This window comes from Triticum aestivum, chromosome 7A (genome assembly GCF_018294505.1).
Source record: "Triticum aestivum cultivar Chinese Spring chromosome 7A, IWGSC CS RefSeq v2.1, whole genome shotgun sequence".
NCBI classification, from domain to species: domain Eukaryota; kingdom Viridiplantae; phylum Streptophyta; class Magnoliopsida; order Poales; family Poaceae; genus Triticum; species Triticum aestivum.
The window spans coordinates 296,229,445-296,237,613 of record NC_057812.1 but is presented as its reverse complement, the minus strand read 5'-3'; positions in this window follow the sequence as shown (position 1 = coordinate 296,237,613).

The following is an 8,169-nucleotide window of genomic DNA, read 5'->3' as shown; positions in this document are numbered from 1 at the left end:
AATGCCCAGGCGAGCGACGACCCCGGCAGAGGCGGCGCCGGTAATGGAAACGGCCAAGGCCAGGGCTCCGGTCATGGTCGGGCGAGGCGCCGTGGCCGGAAGCGAAGGCGTCCCGACGACGCGCCAGGCGGCAGGGCTGATGGCATGGCCATGGACGCGCCTGCTTGGCGAATCTACGACCACCCAGGACGGTCCGACGGGCTGAACACGGCGGCCTCCTGGCCGCAGCCGGCGGCGGCGGCGCCACCCGTCCGGCCGTCGCGGGACGGCATGCTGTCGTGGCCGGGTCAGAAGGGCCCCGCTCGATCTCGTCACCAAGCCAATAGAGGGAAAGAAGGAAAGAGGAAGGGGCCACAGCTGCAGGCTTTGGCGGCTGATCCTACGCGAGCAGTTGCCTCATCCGATGACGACGCGCGGTCGGCCGGCCAGGAGCCAGCTGGTGCGCTCCCAGTGGCCGCTGAGGTGCCAGAAGGCCCAGGCAGTTCAAAGTCGGGCTCACCCCACGATCTCGAGGACGATTGCGTGGATCCCACCACTGCTGCCGCTGATTCATCCCCGTGTCGGGATCTTGCCCTTTTGAGCCAGGTCCCAGACTCGCAGTCTGGGGAGCCTGTGGCCTCGGGGCGGCCAGGATCGCCTGCTGTCCTGTCGGGGCAAAGCAGCGCTACGCTTGCTCCTGTCGCTCTGGCGGGCCCAGGTATCCCCACTGACCGGTCAGCACTGTCCCCAGACCCCACTCCTGCGGCGCTGGCGGGAAGAGACGCACCGACTGGCGCCCAAACCGCTTCTGCGCCCGCGACCGCGGGATCTCCTCCTGACATGGCTCATACCGGGCCAGCTGGGCCAAACGGGGCCGGGCCGCTACATGCTGTACCTGACCCCCAAGCCATGTCTTCCATGGAGGGTGCTGCCGGGCCAGGGGCCGTTGGGGCACAGGAGGCTGAGGCCCAGAGGACTGTTTCGATCCTGCAGCGACCCCGGGGATCCCCCACACCGACGCCCAACACTGATCAGCGATCGTTTGCACCTGAACCACGCTCTCCGGCATCTGGACGGTTCGCATCGCCGCCGATCACGATGCGGCGATCTCGCAGCCGCACAACCACGCAGCAGGTTTGGACGCTTGGCGAGTTTCTGGCCGCGGCCACGAAGCACATCAGTGCGGCGCTGCCGACTCCCGGGAAGCGGCCACGTCGTCCCCTCTGCTTTGCCCCACGGCGAGGACGCTCCGCGACTGCAGCCACACCACCGGCGGCGCCGCCGACGGCTGAACGGAGGGCGCGCGTGCAGATCCTCCGCAACCTGGGGATTGTAGGCACCAACCAAAAGATCACAGCCATCGAGATGAAGGCCTACGACGACATGTTCGCGGCACCAATCCCCCTGTCCGTGCTGAAGGCAATCGCTGCCCTGGTCGATCGGGAGATCCCAGCGTGCTTTGCCTCCCCCACGCGCACGGCCGCGGCCACGGCCGGGGACAGCTAGGCACGCAGGCCATTCATCGTCGACCTCTTGTTCATGGATCACGAACTAAAAATCGCGGCTTGGAATGTACGCGGCCTCAACTCGCGTGCACGACGTTGTGCCATCCGCTCTCTGTTGGGCACTACCGGAGCATCCATTGTATGCATTCAGGAAACTAAAATGGCTTTGATCTACTCGCCCATTGTGCTTGACATTCTCGGCTCCGAATTTGACGCCTACACGTACCTGCCGGCTGATGGCACGCGGGGCGGTATTCTTCTAGCCTGGAAGAGCAGGGCTGTCACGATCTCCGACCCGTTGCTCACCCAGAATGCGCTCACGGCCAAGGTATCCGTGGCCTCTGGGACGCCGTGGTGGCTGACGACGGTCTACGGACCCCAAGATGACGCGGATAAAATTCTGTTCCTCCAGGAGCTGCGCGACGTTCGGGCGGCATGCCCCGGCCCATGGATGCTATGTGGTGACTTCAACCTCATATACCGCACGGAGGACAAAAACATGGGTGGCCTGCACCAGCGCATGATGAGAAGGTTTCGCCGCGCCATCAACGACCTCGCCTTGAAGGAGATCTATCTCAACGGGCGTCGCTTCACGTGGTCGAATGAGCAATCGCCGCCCACGCTAGTGCACCTTGACCGCGTCCTGTGCACATCGGACTGGGAGGATGCGCACGGCGAATGCCATCTCCGGTGCCTTGCCTCGGTCGTGTCAGACCACTGTCCGCTGCTGCTGGACTGCTCCCCCATGCCGATGGCGCACAAACGCTTCCACTTTGAGGATTATTGGCTTAGGCTTGACGGCTTCCACGACACCGTTGCCGCGGCTTGGAGCTCCGCGCATGACGACGACCCTTTCCGGCGGCTGGTCAAGCGCCTCCAGGCCACGGCTAAACGCTTATCGAGTTGGAGCGCCAAGTCCACGGGCAACATACGGGAAAAGCTGGCCATATCCCGCGAGCTGATCTTGCGCTTCGACAAAGCACGGGAGGACCGGGCGCTCTCCCCCCCGGAGGAATGGCTCCGCAAGCAGCTCAAGGTCACCTACCTCGGCATGGCATCCTTGGAGCGCACAATCGCCAGGCAACGCGCCCGTATCGCGTCCCTCAAGGACGGCGACGCCAACACGAGCTTCTTCCACCGGCAATGCTCCTATTGGCGACAGAAGAACCGCATATACAGCCTTGCCGCCGACGGGCATGTGCTCACGGCTCATGAGGAAATGGCCAACGCAGCGTTCTCGCATTTTGATGGCCTGCTGGGCACCGCTCTGGACCGGGCGCACACGCTGGATCTTTCCCAGCTCATTGAGCCCAGCGACCTTGCATGCCTCGACGTGCCCTTCAGCCAGGAGGAGATTTGGGAGGCGGTCAAACGCATGCCGGCGCGTAAAGCGCCTGGACCAGATGGATTCACCGCGGAGTTTCTGCGTGCCTGCTGGAGCATCATTCGCCATGACATATGGGACGTTTTCGAGCGGCTTTACACGCTGCGCGGCCGCGGGTTCAGTAAGCTTAACCAAGCGCTGCTGACCCTGCTGCCTAAGCGCGCGGACGCCCACTCGCTTGGTGACTACCGGCCGATATGCCTGATCCACATTGTGGCCAAGATCGTCTCGAAGGTCCTATCGTTGCGCCTTGCCCTCAAGCTGGATACCCTTGTAAGCAGCAACCAAAATGCATTCATTGCCGGGCGCAGCCTCCATGACAACTTCGTCCTAGTCCGGCAGTCCCTCAAGATGCTGCACCAACTTGGCGCACCCAGGATCATGCTCAAGCTCGACCTCACACGTGCCTTCGACTCCATCTCGTGGCCCTTCCTCTTTGAGGTGCTGCGCAAGTATGGATTTGGGGACCGATTCCGGGAGTGGATGGCCATTCTGCTCTCCTCGGCAAGCACGCGGGTCATGATCAATGGAGTCCCCGGCCCGCCAATCTGGCACCGGCGCGGCCTACGACAAGGTGACTCCACCTCCCCACAGCTCTTCGTGCTGGCGGTGGACACCCTTGGGAGGCTGATGCGACACGCCCTACAGACCGGCATCCTTCAGCAGCTGCATCCCCGACGAGCCATTCCGGCGATCTCTCTTTACGCCGATGATGTGATGATGTTCTGTCATGCCACTACTGAGGAGATCGCCGCTGTCAAAGGCATCCTGGACGTGTTCGGTACGGCTTCTGGGCTCCGTGTGAACTACGCCAAGAGCTCGGCCACGATCCTTCACGCCGGCGACTACGAAGCGGGGCTGCTGGAGTCCCTCGGGTGCCCCATCGTGGCCTTGCCGGTTACCTACCTGGGCATCCCGCTCTCCACTCGCCGCCCATCCGCAGCACAGCTGCAACCCCTCGTCGACGCGGTGGCGGGTCGGCTGCCTTCCTGGAAAGCTTGGCTGATGAACAAAGCGGGACGGCTAGCGCTCGTCAAATCGGTGCTTAATGCAATACCGATCCATCAACTGCTACCGCTTGCGCCCCCAAAGAAAACCCTCAAACAATTAGAGAAGATTCAGCGCGGGTTTCTTTGGGCCGGCCGCGCGGATGCCCACGGTGGACATTGCCACGTCAACTGGCGTAAGGTTTGCCGCCCGCTTGAATATGGCGGCCTTGGCATCCGGGACCTCGAGCGCACGGGGCTATCACTTCGGCTGCGCTGGCTATGGCTCACGCGCACGGACACTACTCGAGCCTGGCAGGGGCTGGACATGCAATTTACGACGGCGGAGCGTGCGCTCTTTTACGCCTCCACGACCATGGCCATTGGAGATGGTAGGACAGCCTTGTTCTGGGAGGATCGCTGGCTTGGTGGCCAATCCGTCCGCGAGCTTGCGCCGAGGCTCCTCAAGTGCATCCCCAAGCAACGTCAAAAATCTAGAACGGTGGCGGAGGCCCTGGCCGGCAATAGTTGGGCACGTGACATCCATGGCCTGCTAGGCCTCCCAGAGATTGGACAGTACCTTCAGCTCTGGCACTTGGTGCAACCTGTCGAGCTGTCCAATGAGCCGGACAGGCTGCTCTGGAGCTGGACAGCCAGCGGCGCCTACACCGCCCAGTCTTGCTACCGGGCAACTTTCCAGGGCGCGACGGGCTGCCACTCCTGGAAGCTCATTTGGAGGAGCTGGGCACCGCCCAAGGTGAAATTCTTCCACTGGCTGGCATGTCAAGATCGCTGTTGGACCGCGGAGAGACTCGCACGCCGTGGCCTGCAACACCACCCGCGATGCCTTCTGTGCGATCAAGAACCGGAGACGATCGGGCATCTGATGCTCACATGCCCATTCACTAAGCAGACATGGCAGGAGGTACTATCTTGGCTGCGCTTGCCGGCGCCGGCGCCCGAGCACGACGGCTCGCTCATGGATTGGTGGCTGCGCGCAAAGGAACACACACCACCAGCGTTCCGCAAGGCGCTCAAATCCGTGGCCCTTTTGGTACCGTGGATGATCTGGAAGCATAGAAATGCGTGTGTTTTCGACCATGTGTACCCATCGCTGAACGAGCTTGTAGAAAGGATCAAAGACGAGACCAGATGTTGGGCAAAGGCTGGAGCTCAAGGGCTCAGGGTCGTTTTGCCATCATCCTGGGACGTGCACTGAGCCTCTGTTGTCTGTGTGTACAAACCGCCTCCTAGGAGGATGTAAATACCCTCTCTTTCCAATGCAATGAAACGCAAAGGCCATTTGCGTTTTCTCGAAAAAAAAAATGATTATTAGCGCTGCTAAATGAGTTCTCAGTGTACAACTGTGCATCCTTCAATACAAAAGAGGCAGCAGTATGGAGGTTATGTGTCCGAAAAAGGAGAGTGTGCACAAAGAGGCAGCAGTATGGCGAGCGCCGCAACCCGGTACGCTAAAATTTAACACTGACGGCGCATTTGTTCCAGGCCAATATCATGCAGCCTGGGGTGTGGTGGTTCCGGATCATGCTCGGGATGTGGTGGCCTGCAAAGCTGGCCGGATGGCTCATGTCACTGATGCATTCACGATTGAGATTCAGGCCATGAGGCAAGCGGTTGACTTAGCTGCTCAGCTATCAGATGATTAGAATCGTCATTAGGAATAGTTGAGATTCAGTGTACCAAGAAACAACTATGTAAAATAAACTTACTTGGTTGTACGCTCACATTTGGCCGCCGGGAAGCAGAAGAGGAACGGCGACCTGCGGCTCGAAGGGCGCGGCGGGCGGCTCCGTCGGCGGCTCCCGCGGCGTCGCGGCGGCGTCTCCCGCGGCGACCTGCGGCGAAGGGCGGCGTCCCGCGGCTAAGAGCGCGACGGCTCCTGCGGCGACCTACGGCGAAGGGTGGCTCCGTCGGTCGGTGGCTCCCGCGGCTGCCCTTCCGTGCTGTGACTTCCGTTGGGAGGAGGAGGAGGAGGCGATAGGTCGTGCGGGCGTGAGGAGTGGGCGATAGGTCGTGCGTTGTTGGCATCTCTTTTTTAACCGCGGTGCAGCGTTAGTGCGTGATTGGTGGTGTTAAACACTGAAGGATTAAGGATCATTAGATTTTATTGATGGATGGACATGGTTGTTTGGATCTGCTCTTCTCTTTTTTTTATAGGGATAGTAGATGGCATAGTGGGTAATTAAAGGGTAAAACGCGTTTAGTATGCTGGAGGGATGTAGACCATCAGATTGCAGGTTTCGATGGATAAGATGATCTGGTTCTCCGCCCTCTCTTTCTTTTATAGTGGTAGTAGATTAAAAGATTTAAATCATTTTTAGGATTTATTTAATTAATTTAATCAACATTATCCAGAACAGTTCATGCTAACGTCAGCATGACATCAGCAGTCAACAGAGAAGTCGACTGGTCAACTGGCGTGTGGGTCCCGTTCGTCATTGTCTGTTTAAACTAATTAGGGTTTAATTAAACTAACTAGTTAATTAGATTAATTAAACATGATTAATTAACTTAATTAATTAATTTAACTATTTTTTAATATTTTTTTATAAAACCGTTTTGGGTGTGGGCCCCGTTCATCATAGACCCTAGTGGCTTAGCGGGCGACGGGTGCGGGCGTGCGTGCCCGAGGCCACCAGGGGCGGGGAGCACTCGGGTGCCCAGGAGGACACGCGCCGGCGGCCACGGCGCGGACGACCGAAGCCGCGAGGGCTGGGGCAGCGACCAACGAGGGGGCCGCGCGTACATGGCGTCGGACGCCGGAGTGCGCGGCGTGGCGTTGGGCACAGACGAGGGCGGTTGGCCGGATCGGGGCTGCGGGGCGCGGGCGGATGGCGAGCAACGGTGCGGTCAGCGCAGGCGGCGAGCACGGCCACCGGGCGCGTGCGGGACGGTGACCACAGGCAGGAAGGCGCGTGCGCGCAACGAGCGCGATAGGGGGTGCGTGCGGGGGCGGTACCGTGCGCGACGACGGGAGGAAAAGGGGGAGGCGGAGGCCGAGGGCCTCACCAGCGATGGAGGGAAGCGGGGGGCGGCGAGGCTCGGGGTCGGCCGACGATGGAGAGGCGGGGACGGGGCAGTCCGGCGCGAGGGTGAGGAGACGACGGCGAACGGCGTCGAGCGACGGGGGCACCGGTTGCCGTCGAGGCAAAGGCGAGGGTCGTCGTGGCGGTTGTCGGGGAGGCAAGGTCAGGGGCGACATGGATCGCCCAGATCCAGTAGAGAGATGGGAATGAGTGGAGGAAGGTGAGGCGTCCGGCGAGGGAGGGTTCTTTGGGCAGCGGCGGCGTTCGTCGGGGCCGGGGCATCTGCCCCGATCCAGATCCAGACGGGATCGGTGAGGGAGGGGAAGTGGGGAATCGGGGGAGTGGGCATAGGTTTTACGGTTGGGTAGTGGGGGTTATGGGGGAAGCAGGGAGAGGTGGGCCGGCCTGGTTCGGGAGGTCAGCTGGGCCGATTGGCCCCATTGGGTCAGGGGGTTGCTCTCTCTCTTTCCCTTGTCTTTTTCTTTTAGTTTTCCCTTTTTTTAGCAGCTTTTGCATTTTCTTTTTAGCCAATAATGACTTTGCAAAACTGTGCCACTGGCTAAAACAATTTCAAAGAATTAAAGTGCACTGCCACAAAAAGGTTGGGAGGCTTTTGAAATAGTTGCCAATTTTATAAATTAAAAAGGGTATTTAATTTATTGCTTAGGTCACTGTTTTAAGTAGTTTAGGCCACTCAAACCCTTTGCAAAAATGTTGGTTCACCACCAATATTAGTTGTGGAATATTTGGCGCATGATGAACAATTTTGTTTTCATGTTTGAGAAATTTGAATTTTTGACATAAATTTGAAAATGAGATTTGGACTGGAATAGAATCAAAGTGAGATTAGCAACAGTAACAATGATGACAAGGCATCATTTAAAGGTGATTACTGTAGCATGATTCTCGGGGTGTTACATGTTGGCTCTCACATGTTCCATGATGATCTCATTGGATGAACCACGATGTCGGGGATTCAATCAATCCCGTATACAATTCTCTTTGTCCATGGGTATGTTACTTGCCCGAGATTCAATCGTCGGTATCCCCATACCTCGTTTAATCTCGTTACCGGCAAGTCTCTTTACTCGTTCCGTAACACATGATCCTGTGGCTAACTCCTTAGTCACATTGAGCTCGTTATGATGATGCATTACCGAGTGGGCCCAGAGATATCTCTCCGTCATACGGAGTGACAAATCCCAATCTCGATTCGTGCCAACCCAATAGACACTTTCGGTGATACCTGTAGTGCACATTTATAGCCA